The 15,956-nt window shown below is 34.5% G+C and overlaps 1 protein-coding gene across 1 annotated transcript in view; it reads right to left on the minus strand.

The window, feature by feature from the left end:
* The window catches only part of Znf804b (zinc finger protein 804B), a 545,913-nt gene that overhangs the window by 516,059 nt on the left and 13,898 nt on the right, over positions 1-15,956 (minus strand). The window lies entirely within an intron of this gene.

Consider the following 15,956-nt stretch of genomic DNA (forward strand, 5'->3'; position numbering starts at 1 on the left):
AAAAAAACATTGCAGTATACAAAGAGGTAATACGTTGATCTTTACAGAGAATGTAGAGCTAAACAAAAATGTATTTGTTCTGATATTAAGTTAAATACATTATTTTTAGGCAAATGGGTTTCATAAGTTCTATCATTTTTGTGGAACTAGAATTTTTTAAAAGTAAGAATGAAAAAGACAATTCAGATTCTTATTAATTCTCTCAAAAGTTAATGAACAACCTTTACCACGTAGCAGAAGTACAGTGCTCAGGTGATAGAAAATGTAAAGGGACAATCCAACCCTTGAGTTGCCTGCAACCTAAAGTTAGAGGCAAGAATATGTGAAGTTAATTCTGATATGATATGATATGTGATATGATTATTACTGTAGGAGTATTAGGGCTTTCTGAGCACAAGCAAGAGAGTAATCACTATGTGATTTCTGCATTCTGAAAACAAAGTCTAATCTTTGAAAATAGTTCCAAAGTTCACATATTCTGGCCTACATATATTACAATAATATTGGGATCATTATAAGGCTAAAGAACACAATAGTTTTTTGAGATGTCTAGAAAACACATCATCAGATAGCTTTATATTCCTTTATGCAACATTATTTATTGAGCCCCCTTCTTTCTATATGACATTTCCATGCACTGGGTAAGGGCAGGATATACAGAAGACATTATTCCTGGCCACTTTAAAACTGTATTTCTAAACGGTTCTATGTAAGATAAACAAATTGGTTATCTTTTCAATTTATTTCCTATGAAGCAATTTTTATAGGAAATGAATAAATGTCAGATCGGATAGAATTTCTTTGACGGGGTGAATTTTGTTTGGAAGCAGATTCTCTAAAGTTAGCTACTGAACAAAAATATAGTTTATGGATAAAAATTCTGCATTAATACATATGAATTTTGGTATATTGTATAGTATACTCCAATATATCCAATCCTACATGTTCCTTTTACATTGTAACCTTCACATTCTTCCCATCTCCTTTTATGTAGTGGCTTCTAAATCCCTTTCCTTGAAATCAGGTTGACTTTTTGACTGCCTTGACCAACGAAGTACCTCAGGAGTTTTCCACGTGACCTTCAAGGCTGAGTCATGAAAATGCCATTGCACTTTGTTTTGCTCAGGAGCTCTTAGACCCTGAACACTATGCTGTGAGCAATCTAAGCAGTTTTTAACTGACATTCCTAGATAGGTCCCATTCTATAGCCAATGTTATTCATTAGACATGTAAGACTCTGGGTGATTCCAGACTCTGACCTTCCAGTTAACCCTGGATTTCAAGTCAGACCAGCTAATGCTATTTGAAGTTAGAAATAAGTTTTTCCCACTGAGTTCTGAACAAACTACAAGTCTATGAACACAATTAGTTATGCATTTATTTTGTGAACATACTAGAATGAATTTATTCAAATGAAAATTACCCTTTATTATAGTCACTTTTAGGAGGATTTTCGTGTAACCCAGTGATAACCCCATGCCAAAAACATTTTGTGGTTCTTTTATGGAAGCTAAATTAAGGAAGTTTACAAACAAAGAGAGTTTAAATATTTTAGTTACATCTAATTTTTGGTCATCAACTAATATATGTTCCAATTTTATTAGTAACTAACATTCAATCTTTCATTTGTAGAAATGTGTTTATAAATATTACACTTATTCTCAAAGAAAGAGCTCCTGTCATTGAATATATTAAAGAGTGTGATACCATTTTAGTCACCTTTCATAACTGTGACCAAAATACCTGACATAAACAGGTTAAAGGAGGAAAGTTTTATTTTGGCTCACGGTTACAGAGGTTTTGCCCATGGTTGGTTGACTCCATTACACTGAACCTTAAATGAGGTAGGATGGCATAATGGAAGGAAGTGGCAAAGAAAAGTCTCTCAGCTAATGGCAGCCAAGAAGCAGAAAGAGGGAATTGGAAGGGGCTGAATACAAAATACACCATTCCACAGGATGCCCCCATTATCTGATTTCTCCAAGTAAGCCCCACCTTCTACAATGTCTGCCAACTCCCAATAATCTATCAAATAGATTAATCCAATATTATGGTTCAAGCCCCAATGATTCAATAGTCCTAAAGGACCCACTTTAAACATCCTGCAATGGCAACCATGCCTTTGGTCTTTAGAGATTTTGGGACACATTCTAAGTCTAAATCATAACATCCTGCCTCTAAGGGGAAGCACAAATTGTTTTCTGTAGCAGGTGTATCATTGAGATACTTATATAGCTTACAATAATAATGTGCAAAGGGGACTCATACAGCTGTGTACACTTTGAGTATATTCAATAAAAATCAGAATCTTACATTCAGACCATACAAATATAACTTAGTCTGATAAATCCTCAAAATATAAATCATTAAACCTTAGGAAAACTCATAAGGTAATTTTTCAACTCAATTAAATTTATACTTTCCTTATAATGAAACTTTAATACTGGAGTACAGAACTTAACCCAAAGAGAAAAATATTTAACATTGTGAACATACAGTATTCAATACTCAGACAAAAATGAACTATGATATACACTCATATGTGTTTGAGAACACAGAAAATTCAAGCATTGTAGCCAGCACCACCCTAATCCTTTTGATTTTTTTGTAGATGCTTTGTAATAGACTGCCCTGTTGATGTACGCTTACTTCAGAGCTAACTAATGACTTTTAGGAAGGTTACAGATTTATTGAATAATAACGAAAATAGCATTTGAAAAGAAAACTCTCCTAGGATGAATTCTAAAATCTACTGTCTTCTTATTAATAGAAGAAACATCTATATTTCTTAATGGAGAATTATTATTTAATCCTGCTTTTGACATACAATAACTTTATTATAGTTTTAGTAACACAAAACCACATTTCAATTAAGTTAAAACCTATCTCTATCAGTGGAATACCTCAGCTTCCCTGAGGAAGTAGGAATAAGACAACCTTTCACCAACTTTACATAGCAAGATACTTTCAGAGTATTTCATTGTATTAAATGATTTAATGTAGAATTAGAGTTCTCCCCCTTGTGGTCAATTATTTAAATTTCCAGATTACCTGCCCATAGAGTTATATAATAAATACAGTGCAGATATTTTTAAAGAATATAGATAGAACTAAAAAAGCACCTTTCGAATACCTGTTATTCTCCTAGTTCTGCAAATAAAAGTATATAAGACCTAAAGATATTAAGGTATTTTGCCAACAGCAAAAGCAAGTGTTGATAACTGTAGCCCCTATTTCACTTCACTGCATTAATTACACAAATTCTGATTCCTTTACAGGTAAACTATGCAAAGCAAGTTATTTTCAACTCACTTTTCTCATTATTTTAGAATTCTAATTCTATAATGGACTTTTTAATATCCAAGAAAAATTTTGTATTTACTGACCCAATGTTGAGTTGCTATATAAAGAAGTAATCTTAATACCTTTCTGTTTTCTCACTTTTTGAAAGAACAAATTTCAATCCTTTTTATTAGATCATTAATTTTATTGGTAATTTGTAACAATGGTTGGACTCTAGATCCATCCTGAATACTCTTGCTGGTGTGTTCCTATGCAGGCATGAATTTTAAAAAGGGGTTTTCTTATAATATATTTGATTTAATCACAAGTAGTTATGAAGTTAGAACAAAATGAGGATCCATTTTGAACTGAATATGAATATTTACATAATTGGTTCACCTGTAATTTTCAGTCAAAAGGATCAGTTTCTATCCCCAAAGAGGATAATGAAGGGGATAATAGTGTTGTCAAGGAATTCTTTTCTGTGCCTGCTCACTATAGTTATTTGTTCTTTACTCCGATCCAGTTCATGCCATGACCCCAATTCCCACCTAAGAGCTAATAACTCTTAGCTCTTAATAACAAATGGTTGTTTACATTTTTATTTATTAGTTTAACAAATATTTTCATACAAATATTTTGTAGTCCTCACTAATTTAGTCCCTGAACACCATGGCATAAAAAGACAAGGCTGGTGTTTTCAACAAGCATGTCATCTAGAAAAAAGAACTATAAATAAATAAATAGTGGAGTTTATTTCATACACTTTTATGTGTTGTGGGGGAAATAATAGTCATAATAGTGACAGTGACTGAAGAGTCCCTTTTTCATCATTTGGTAGTCAGGGAAGACTTCTTTTAAAGGAATTAAGTGGTCTCCAAACTGAGACTGGAATGAGAAGAGATGCCATTCATATCAAGATGGGATGGCAAAGATCAGAATATTCTGGGGGAACAGGAAAATCAAAAACACAGGATAGGAGCACGTTGGTATGCATGAAGGATAGCAAGAAGACTGGAGTTGCTCCTTTCCATGAAGAGAAAAATTGGAGAGGGTAACCCAGAATACTAGATATGGGACTTTCTTTTCATAGTGAGCGTCTGCATTTAATGCTGTGTGTTTTCCTCATTACCACACAGGATCCCTCTTTGCTCTAGTCTTCATGTAGTGTCTTCCCAAGGAGTACCACTGGATGCTCACAAGCATCTCCACCTCCACATCTAAATTCTGTAAGAATTTTCCCACAAGGTTAACTTTGCTCTTATCAGTATCTAAAATTCCCAGTTTTATCCACATGATAACTTGTACTCTAAATTGGAAACATACCAAGAATACATAGTGCAAGTGATTCTGTTGAACTTTTATATTTATATATTACTATTCACTGAACTAAAATCCAAGTACAGTTACATATTTCCATTTTATTGGATTAAAATACTCTTTCCTGTTGGAGTATGTGAGCAAGTCATTGTAAGGAATGTTTATTCCACAGTAAATACATTTTCTTTGTATTTTTTTAAATCCTTATTTCAGTAATTATGCTTATCTGCTTTTGAGATATGTGTATGATATGACTAATTCATTCATTTGATAAGATGAATATTTACCTTCTATCTTTCCTAATTCATTGTAAGTATAAACTTGATACTACTTAAATTATATCGTTCAAATATCTGATTGAATTTTAAAATATTGATCCATTTTTTTAATTTGTTATTTTTAGATATACATGACAGTAGGGGGTATTTTGACACATACTATATACATGGTGTGCAACCCTTTACAATTTTGATCACATTCTTGTGGTTGTACATGATGTGGAGTTATACTGGTTATGCATTCATATTTGATCATACAAAAGTTATGTCTGATTCATTCTACTGTGTTTCCTATTTCCACTCTCCCTCTCTTCTGTTCATTTTCCCTTTGTCTAATTCAATGAACTTCTACCCTTTCCCTCCCTACCTTCCCTTATGTTTTTTAATTAGTGTTTTTAAAATATTTTTAAAACATTATAGTAAAGGTAAAGGCTTGATTTATGGCAGAAGAAATTCCTGAGTGTTAAAACATATTTGCATGTTACTAAAATTGTACTGTAATGACCTGCTAAAGAATCTTTCTCACTCAGTGCCTCTTCCCAGTTCAGCTAAGCTTTGGAATTTTGAAAACAAATATATATATATATATATAGACTACTGTATAACAAGTTTATTTTATAAAAGATGAAAACTACATATTTGGATATTTTAATTCTTTGATTCTTCACTTTTTATCCTGTGTAGTAATAGTTCTTGACCACTGTTCTGCTCCAGTCAAAATCAAAATGAAAAACTAAATATGTAAGTGAGATGAGTGATCTTAATTATGTACTGTCTCTATTACTAACTACACGTGTGTGTATATATATATATATATGTATATAAACAAATAATTAATCCTTTTTGGGTCTCTGCTCACCTATACTGCAAAATCTATGAAGACCAAAAAGTCAGTGAAGTCTCTCAAATTTTAGCCAACACTGTCTGAAAGGATTATATAGGTTTAGATAACCAGGTAGACATGGACAGGACTAAGATGTTTTATTAAAAATTAGAATTCTAAAGTCTGTTTTAATGACTAACTTACTCTATCACAGAGTACCTATAGGCAATACTAACATTTTTCCAAAAAAATAAAAATAAAAAATCCACCCTTCTTGCCTCTATTTTAGCAAATGGATGGATAGAAAAGTGCAATGTAGAAATCTGTATGTTAAGTTATAAAACCTGAATAGTAAGCCTGGTGGTATCATGAAGTAAAAAAAAAAAAAAAAATGAAGAATGAAGCACTTATTTTTAAGGTCGATGGGTAGTCATTGATGATATTATGAAGGACATAATCCAATTTGTTTTGCTAATGAGTGGAGAATAGACTGACAAGGAACACCTTGGTGTTGACTGGTTTCTAGAAAGTTATTTAAACTTTTCTAACAGAAGATGGTCAGAGCCTGAACTAAATTCACGACTGTGGAAATTGGTGTAAGGGTACCGATTTGAGAGATAATCAGCAGGTGAATAAACATAGATTAAACACCTCAAAAGATGTCAAATATATTGTGTCTCTTTTTTATCCAATAAGATGGTACCATTCCTGAGATAGGAAAGTGAGGTAGGAAACATAGAAGGAGCACTGAATTTAAAGAAACTATTTTTGTTTGATATTTCTATTAGTGATACCTCTATATATACACATGTGAATGTAACATCATTAACTGAAATTATGTTATTTCTATTATTAATATCATTGTAGAGGTATAGATCACATATATAAAATCTCATTCTTTGTGGAAATCACTAGGTACTAATATGCATTTTCTGATATAAGTAAACAACTTGTAGTAAAACAATTTGATGAGTTAAAATAAGTTAAGCTAAAAGAAAAATTGTTCCAAAGATTACTCTGAATGTGATATATTGACTACAACATCTCCCTATGATCTTATATCTGCATTTGGTGGGGTCAGAAATAAATCGATATTAATTATTGAGTCTAGTTTTTTCCCTTAGTCAAATAAAAGTCACTCAAAACTTTAATTCAAAAGAACTGTTTATTATCCAGGTGCAGTGGCAGACACATATAATTCCAGAGATTCAGCAGGTTAAGGTAGTAGGATCACAAGTTCAAGGACAGCCTCAACAACTTAGTGAGACCCTTTCTCAAACTGAAAAATGAAAAGGGCTGGGGGTGCAGCTCAGTGGTAAAAAGCACCTCTGGGTTCAATCCCCACTAGTATATTTAAATCCCATGTGTTAGGGAACATGAATACACAAGCAAATAAAAGGCCCCAGTGGGCACTCCCCAAATTCATTGGCATGTCATCTTTTCCACTTGCAATGAAAATGTAAGTGAAAAAGTGGGCTTTGATACTATATTATAATTGGTTGCCCACCACTTCTCTTAATTGGTTCCGGGAGAACATGTCAGACATTTAAAGTCACTGTCTTTAGTTACTCAGAAAGTGTAGACTGGAAAACTGCCAGGCACCTTGTTAAGCATGGATACATGTAGTCATGAGCAAAATAAGCATAATTTCTACCTTAAAGAGCATGCAGTTTCTTTTCCTTCCACTCCAAACACATTAAAGAAAATTAAACAAGCACAACAATTATCATAGCAGATACACAAGTTTAAGTGGTTTATTTCCTAACTTTACACAGTTTCAAGGATCAGGGGAGTCCTCTAAGGGAAGAAAGGTATAGTAGAAGGGGGTCTTAAAACATAAAGGCAGGAAGAATCATGTAGTGTTAGACAAACTGAAACAATTTTACAAAGACAGAACCTGAAGTGCAAAGAGTAATTATGACAGATGGGGTTGGATAGTTAGGCATGGGACCAGATTATACAGTTACACAGACCTTTAAAGTTGCATAAATACTGTGACTTTATTCTAAGAGAACTGGAACACAGTTTTATTTAAATCAGAGGAATGCCATGATTAAATACACATTATAGAAGGACAACTATCAATTGTGGAGAAGAGATTGGACAGGAACTAGGTAATTAGACAGGAGAGGTATACCAGGTAAGAGGCTATTATAGGAAAAGAAATGATAGAAATCTATGCATAGTCTTTATAATATCTTATAAAGACAGGAGCAATAGGAAGAGGTGGACAGAAAGAATCAAGAGATATGTCAGATATCTCGGCATTTGAAAGTAGAGGGTATAGAGAAGAGAATGAGCCAAAGATGACACCCCTGCAAGTGTACATTTCCTGAGGTAGGGACCTAGAAAAGCAGCAGTTGATGCTGTGCAGGAAATAATGAGATGAGATTTTCTATTTTAACCTGTAGAATTTGAGATGTCCCAGAAACATCAATGTGAAATTACCTAATAGAAGGTTCAATATATTGCCTTGGAACTTAGGAGATGAACCTGACATAGAGATGAAGAACTGAAACTCAGTTTATCGTTGGTGACTGGGGATTCAGGAGTAGTGAGTGCTATCACTCAGCATGAATAAACAGAATGAGCAGTCAGGAAAAATCTAGTTCAAAACCCTGAGAAATGCCAACAGCAGAAGAAGACCTAGAAAGAAATCTAAGAAGACATTACTCAATTTTAATTGCTCAGAAGCCAAGGAGAAAATCAGATGGAGTTGGTGCCAGGAAAGACAAAGGAAAAGGTTTCCCCAAGAAGGAATTGCAGCCTCAAAGGCAAGTGGAAAAGAGACTAGAGTGAGGTTAATGACAAGAACAATATTGGTAACTTAGAAAGAGCAGAGCCATGCAAGGTAGTGAAGGCAAAAACAGGATGCACTAAATTGAGAAGCATAGGTAGAGAAAATGGAAGCATAGACAACATTTCCAATAGTTGGGCTGTTGGTATTGAATCTTCAGAGTAGATTTGGGAATATAAATGTCCCTTTTAAGATTCCAAAATTTTGTCAAGGGTGGTGGTGCACACCTGTAATCCCAATAGCTCTGGAGGCTGAGACAGGAGGATGGCAGGTTCAAGGCCAGTCTCAGAAACTTAGGAAGGCCCTAAGCAACTGAGTAAGACCCTATTCAAAAAAAAAAAAAAAAAAAAAAAAAGGATTGAGGATGTAACTCAGTGACAAAGCAACCCTGAATTCAATCCCCAATACTGAAGAAAAAAAAAAGATTCAAAAATTTTAGTAAAGAGATGACCACCAACTCTGTTCAGTTTCAAAAGACAATGAACAAGGTCTTGTACTTTAAGGACTTTCAAGTCACTCTAGACTATGTGTATAGTTCTGGAAAGGAATGTTTTCTCAATAACCATTTGTTTAGATAAATAATTGCTCTAATATCTAGAAGAAATTCAGCTCTGCAGACAGAAAATCTAGAATATGTCTTTTATTATTTCATTGGTATTTCCATGGTCAAACCGTTACAGTTGATTACAGATCATGTCAGGTGCTTTATATACTTCATGGATCAATCACATTGTATTCATAAATTTTGCTCTGAAATCTGGCCTTTATCCAGGTCACTTCCTTTTTTGCCCAGTCAGGGCATGCTAGCAAACTGCAAATTATAGTCAAGTCTCAATTTTCCAAACTAATGACTTCAGAGAGCAATAACACACAATCCAAAATGATGGTGAATTCATGAACCATTTATATCTGTAATGTATGTTCATTAAACTCAGTTATAAGTGCATCTTGTATGGCATTTATAACAAAATGATAAGATATTTCAGCTGAAATCACTCAAGGGAACTTGGCAAGTTACACTTCTCAGTACACTATTGTTTATATCACCTTTTATATTAAAGTGACTTCTTAAAATAAACTAACATATAACAGCTATTTCTCTCCTTCTGAAATTGTTCATTAACAAAAGTATGAGAATAGTATAAGAAATCAATTTGCCCATCACCCTCATTCAACAAATATCAGCATCTTTTTTGAAAATTTACTCTTTGTTAATAAAAATGACTATCCTCTAACATATTTAGAAAGCACACAAATATTAGAACTAGAGCTGTAGACATTGCCATTTCAGCCTAATAACCCAGTGAGGACAGTGAAGCAAGCAGAGAACTTTTCAAAATCATGGCAGTAACTGATTAGAGGGCAAGAGTAGGACAGAGCTCACATCTTTCCTATTCTCTCTGGTGAAATCAGAACTACACTTCTACTCTCTTATTCTTGGTGTATAGTTTTTAAAAAAAAATCTATTATAACTCTCCATTGTCTCATAGAACATGCACACACATGCACACATGCACACACAAATGAAAACACTTGAAGTTTTTAAAAGTTGGTACACTAGTCATATAGTTATTGGGCTGCACTTTCAGGGATGGGGGAACTGAGTGATGGGCTAGGAGAGACAAAAAAATATTCTTATCTTGAATTTTTTAAACCAGATTTCATCCATATGTATCAACCAATATATTCAATGTTGTTTTAATGAGATTATTTTTACTGCAGTTCTTGTATTCCTTTTTCCACTTAAAGGGAGGTAGTTATCAATTTGACATTTGCACTTTGGGACTTATTACACAAATAGCAAATGTTTCTATAACTGAAAAAAATGCTTAGGACTTTAATGTAATACTGACTTGAAATAAATATGATTTTTTCCCTAAGAGTATTCTTGTACCTAAATAGAATTTTGTGGAATAATTCTTTGGAGAAGCACTCATCTGTGCCTGTTGCTAAAGAGATTTACTCAGGGTACTGTACAATGACAGAAGACTTGGAAACCCACAGGTTACAGGTAGGTGCATTCTGTTAGCAAAAGCACCTTTTTGTTTATCTCTGGCAATACCTGATTATTCCTGCTGCTATCAATGTCATGATAGTTGTATAAGCACAAATACGAAATTTATAAATGACAATAAAACTATCGACACCAAAATATTGCCATGCAGATGACTTCCAGTTGATTAAGAGGAATAAAATGCTGGCATAAATAACATTACATGTGCATATTTGTAATGTAATTGTACATGAGTAAGATAAATATGTTAGAGTACGTATGTGTGTGTGTGTGTGTGTGTGTGTGTATTTATGTGTGTAACAGTCTTAACCCAACATGAAGAAACCAATTAAGGGATTTAACTATCAAAGCTTGACAGTATATTACAAGCAAGGCTTTGTATTAAATAATGCAGAGCATTTCTCTACCTATGATTCCCTCCTCACCTCCATTCTGAGACCCTTTTGACAGAAGCTGCCCATGAACCTTTCTCGGAATGTCTTTCCACAGCTACCTGGGTAGACCACAGAGAGTGTGACCTTCTCCCTCTTTCTCTCACCCAGTCCCCTTTTTCTCCTCTTGATCTAGGATAGTTATTATTTTACCAGGAGCAGAGAAAGCCCATTTGAAAGGTGGCAAATTATGAAGTTGACATAAGCAGCAGAGACTGACATATCTGAGAACAACAGAGGAAGAGTCACCTCAGCTCTTGATTCCATTTTCTATCCCTGACTGAGGTCTGGTAGCATTTTCTACCCTTGAATATTTTCAACTAATTCTTGTTCACTTAGGAGTTGTGAAGTCTTTTGTTTGTGTTTTCTTTTTCTCTTGAAGCAAATGATTGCTATACAGTAACATTTCTTAAAGCAACCTTCTTGCACATAGTAGAATAATTCTAGGTTTTGCATTAAAAAATTCATGTTCATAGCTCAGATTTTCTGCTAGTTAACTGTGGCTTTGAGAAAGTTGTTTAACCTTTGAGCCTCAATTTTTTCACCTATAAATTGAATTTGCACTTGAATATTAAATGAGATAAATCATAAATGAAAATAACTGGCAAAGTTTTTTTTTAATTAAACTGAGCTTGGAGTGTGGTTTGCAGGTTTGTGCTTTCCATAATACAGTTATGACAATCAACTTTTAACAAGAGCATAAGATGGTTTGAATTCTGACCAGCAGCCCAGGGAGACTTTAGGAATGTCAGGCCAATTAGTCAAGCTGTGAATACATACTGCTTCTGTAGCAATCATCCAGTAGTCTGAAGATATTCTAGAGTACCTCCAAGCAGGATAAAACGTGGGGTAAGTTGTTAAGCAAGCTTTTGCTGCTGCTCTTACTATCCTCTAGAAGAATCTGAACTACCCTTTGATAAATGCCTAAATACCAATTCAGACAACCGGATCCTGATTAGTCAATCAACTTTTATTAGTATGCCTTATGAATGCCCTATTTATATTCTTCAATAATAATGTGAATGTTAGAAAATTACTCCACCATTGAAATTAAATGACTTAATATACTGGTGAAGAAATTTTTATTATTATTTCAAAGAACTCAAATTCTAAGATTAAAATGGACTTATGTTGATTTTTATGGGTTTTTGTTTCCATTATGTTTCTAACAAGAAATTGGTTGCTTAATTATATGTACTTAAAAGAATGAGATAGTAATACCACTGTGCCTTGTCACCTTGAAATACATAAATTGATTTTTAATATTCATACCTATGAGCAGAATTAGAACATGACAAAATAAGAAAAAGTACATTATGATAAGAGAAGCAGAAGGTACATTTTTACTCCTTCTTATGAAAAGAAATCATTTGGGATTTTCAAATTATAATATTATTTGTGGTCTATGTGAGATAAAATTGTTTAAAAGTGTTTACTTCATCTTTGAATTGTTACAAATTTTTAGTGCATTTGAGTTCTCAGAATGTTTTTTTCATAATTTCTTTTTTTAAATTCATTTTTATTGTAAACAAATGGGATACATCTTGTTTCTCTGTACATGAAGTAGAGGCATACTGTTTTTGTAATCCTACATTTACCTAGGGTAATAGTTTTTGATTCATTCTGTTATTTTTTTTCTTTCCCTGCCACCCCTCCCACCCTTCTTATCCCTCTATACAGTCCCTCCTTCCTCCATACTTGCCCCCCTCCCACCTCCCATGATGTGTCATCATCCGCTTATCAGGGAGATCATTCGTCCTTTGGTTTTTTGAGATTGGCTTATCTCACTTAGCATGATATTCTCCAATTTCATCCATTTGCCTGCAAATGCCATAATTTTATTACTTTTTTAAGGCTGAGTAATATCAGAATGTTTTTATAGTTTGTAAAATTGCTAATAAGAAATCTTTACCATCCTTTTCAAACTGAAAAAAGGAAGTCTGAACATTAGTTGATTTTATCAATAATATTAACATTAACTCTGTAGATATGAATATTTCTCCAGATTTTTGTATTTTAATTTTGCTTTATGTATAGATGCATAAATTTTATTTTACATTGCAAGTGGTCTAATCAATTAGATTGAATAAATGCATGAATGACTGCATGGACGACTGTACTGAGAGTCTACCAAGCTGTGTGTGAAAGGCTAGTATTGGCATAGTTTGTCTAGAATGAAGTTAATGCTTTCTTCTTGTTGATATGGCTGGGAACTGGGTGCTAGGGAGGTACGTAATCACAAAGTTTTACAGAGAATATCCACCAGAGTTCCTAACTTAAAAAGGAGAGAACGGAGGTGAGCAAATCATAAATCCTTCCTCAGTCTCTGGCCTCAGTGTTATAAAACTGGAGTATTGGTGAGTTGACATTGGTCCAACAATTGCATAATTTAATGAGCACAACAAACTCATGGGATGCTTGCTTAAAATGCACATCCCAGGCCCTAACGCAAATGTTCTGATGCCTTAAGTTTAGTTTATGTACCTAAAATCTGTACTTTAATCCCATTTATATAGCAACTGATGGAAGTGAGTGCTAAAGGGCATTCTGGTTTGATTTTATTTAAAGTCGCTAAGTTGTCACATTTGTCATGTAACTTAACAGTCTTGTTTTCCAACTTGATACTCCAGATTCAGTGACATATACAGAAAGTATTCACTTTGATTGCAATTAATCAGCCAACTTGCTGTTTCTCTAGAATCATCACAAATTTTAAACTCCAGTTTTTGAAAACTGAACTAGTGATACATTATAAGACAGGTCATAAATAGACATTTATCACACATATGTATTTGTTTCATTTGCATTTTCCATGCTTGACTCATAATTACATTGGGCAGAAAACATGGGTTCCTCACTCACATCAGTAGCTCCCCTGGGTAGCAGCAATGCCAAACACCATTAATCAAAAAGTACCTTCCTTTCAGGAAGATGCCTACATTCCTTTATAGGAGGTATGAGTGGTAGGAGAGTTGCATGTCAGGGAGAGATTAAGAAACTATGTAGGACTAAAATCTAGTAGATTTACTAATCTGTCAAGGGAATACAGAACATTCTTAAGATTCAGTCTTAGGTTACTGTATGAAAACCATGTCCCCAAGCAGATGGAAGAATAATTTAGTTTTGAAGATCATGTATGAAATGTTTATGAAGATAATAACAGTGAATAACTACACATACCTATGAATCTAAAATTCTAAAATAAATGTAGCAGAATAAAGGCCTCCACAGATGTCCAACGTCTAATTCTCAGAACCTATAAATTCTGCCTTACCTGTTAAGAGGAAATTTGCATTTGTAACACTAAGTATCTTGAAATGGGAAAGTTATCTAGGATTATCCAGGTGGGTTCAATCTATCCTACATACTTTAAAACAAAGATTTTTTTCTTAGCAACAGAGAATCACAGAGATGACAGCATAAGGAGATAGTGCAGCCTTTGGAAACAGAGATGTATAGCCATAAGCAAAGGAATGTAGGCAATTTCTAGAAGCTGGAGAAAGAAAAGAAAGCCTCTAAAAAGAAAAACTGCTCTACCTATACCTTGACTTTAACCCAGTGAGACCTCTGTAGGACTTCTGGCCTGCAGAACTGAAAATAATAAATTTGTCTCCTATTTTAAGTCACTGAGATTGTGCTAATTTGTTACAGTAGCAATAGGAAACTAGTTTATGACAGGTCTGGATTAAACACCAATATTTCTACCCACCAGTCAGATTTCTATTGACACAGACATTTATAGGTATACAACATACAAACACACACATATACAGTGCATAAACAGAAAATAATTTCCATCATTAGTTACTGCAACTCCCTCCTAGTTTATGCAAACTTTCAGTAAAGATTATAAATCAGTGCAGGGTATTTGCTAGTAATCAGTTCTATTCTCATCCTTCCTGCTCTCCTCTGGGACTGGAAGCCTATAAACTACTGGCTGGACACCTATAAAGTGCATATCCCAGAGAACCTTGCCAACTGGTTTCTGGTTAGGTTTGCCAATGGAAAGCACTGGGCAGGGGGTGGGGGAAGTGGAAGTTAGGAAATGCGGGGGGTGGGGGGAGAAAGGTGGCTGCAGCTGCCTAAGCATATAAATCCTCACATGTTCTGGTAGTGGCAGCCAAGTTCAGGGCAAGTGCTGACTGGTGCAATAGCAGCACAATTGTGACTGCAGTTGGCAGTGGTAGGCACCAACAGCTTGGGCAGTGGGACTGTGAGCTCCTGCAGAAACTGAGTTCCTGCATGCCTGCAGGACAGTGGTGAGGTGGTTTCAGAAGCCATGTTCCACCACTACCACTAACCTGAGAGTGCAGGCCCGCAGGGTCCATGCAACACCACTTTCTCCTTCCTTCCTCCAGTCCTGGGGGTGGTAGTGACTTCCCAGCGGTTAGTCTCTCTGGGTAATACCTTCCCTTTTTCTCTTCCTGAGGCTTTTCAATACATTTGTAATTGTATTCCCTCCGTTTGAAAGCCTGAGAATGGTTTCTGTTATCTAACTCGACAGTGATACAAATGCTTTTGTAACATGAAGTGGCAGATGATATACATTGATTGAATACATTCTTATGGGCTAAGAACAGAAGGTATGTGTATAAAAGCTTATATCTACACATCAATTTTAATGTTTGCTCCTTGAGTGAACATACATCTGTATATGTGTAACATATACAGTCCTTAGTCATATAATATTTCCTCATTTCAAATAATTTACTGGCAAATCAGGTTTTTGTTGGGGAAAGATAGTGAATGGGTGTGGGGGCTGCTGATTGTTGATTAGAATTTCCAAAGGCAGTGGAAAACATTTAGGCACAGTAATGAGGTTGGACGTTTAACAGCACAGAGACAGTAGTTTTAGATTAAATAGCTTTCCATATAGAAAGGGGAGGGGATCCTTCCTCATGGCAGCAAAATCATAAAAACAACTCCTCTACTTTACTCAATTTGCTCTGATAAAAACACCAAGAAAAATAGAAAAGCCACTTCAAATATATCATTGCCTTGAATAAAGGCT

The sequence above is a fragment of the Sciurus carolinensis genome, chromosome 8 (assembly GCF_902686445.1).
Source record: "Sciurus carolinensis chromosome 8, mSciCar1.2, whole genome shotgun sequence".
Lineage (NCBI taxonomy): Eukaryota > Metazoa > Chordata > Mammalia > Rodentia > Sciuridae > Sciurus > Sciurus carolinensis.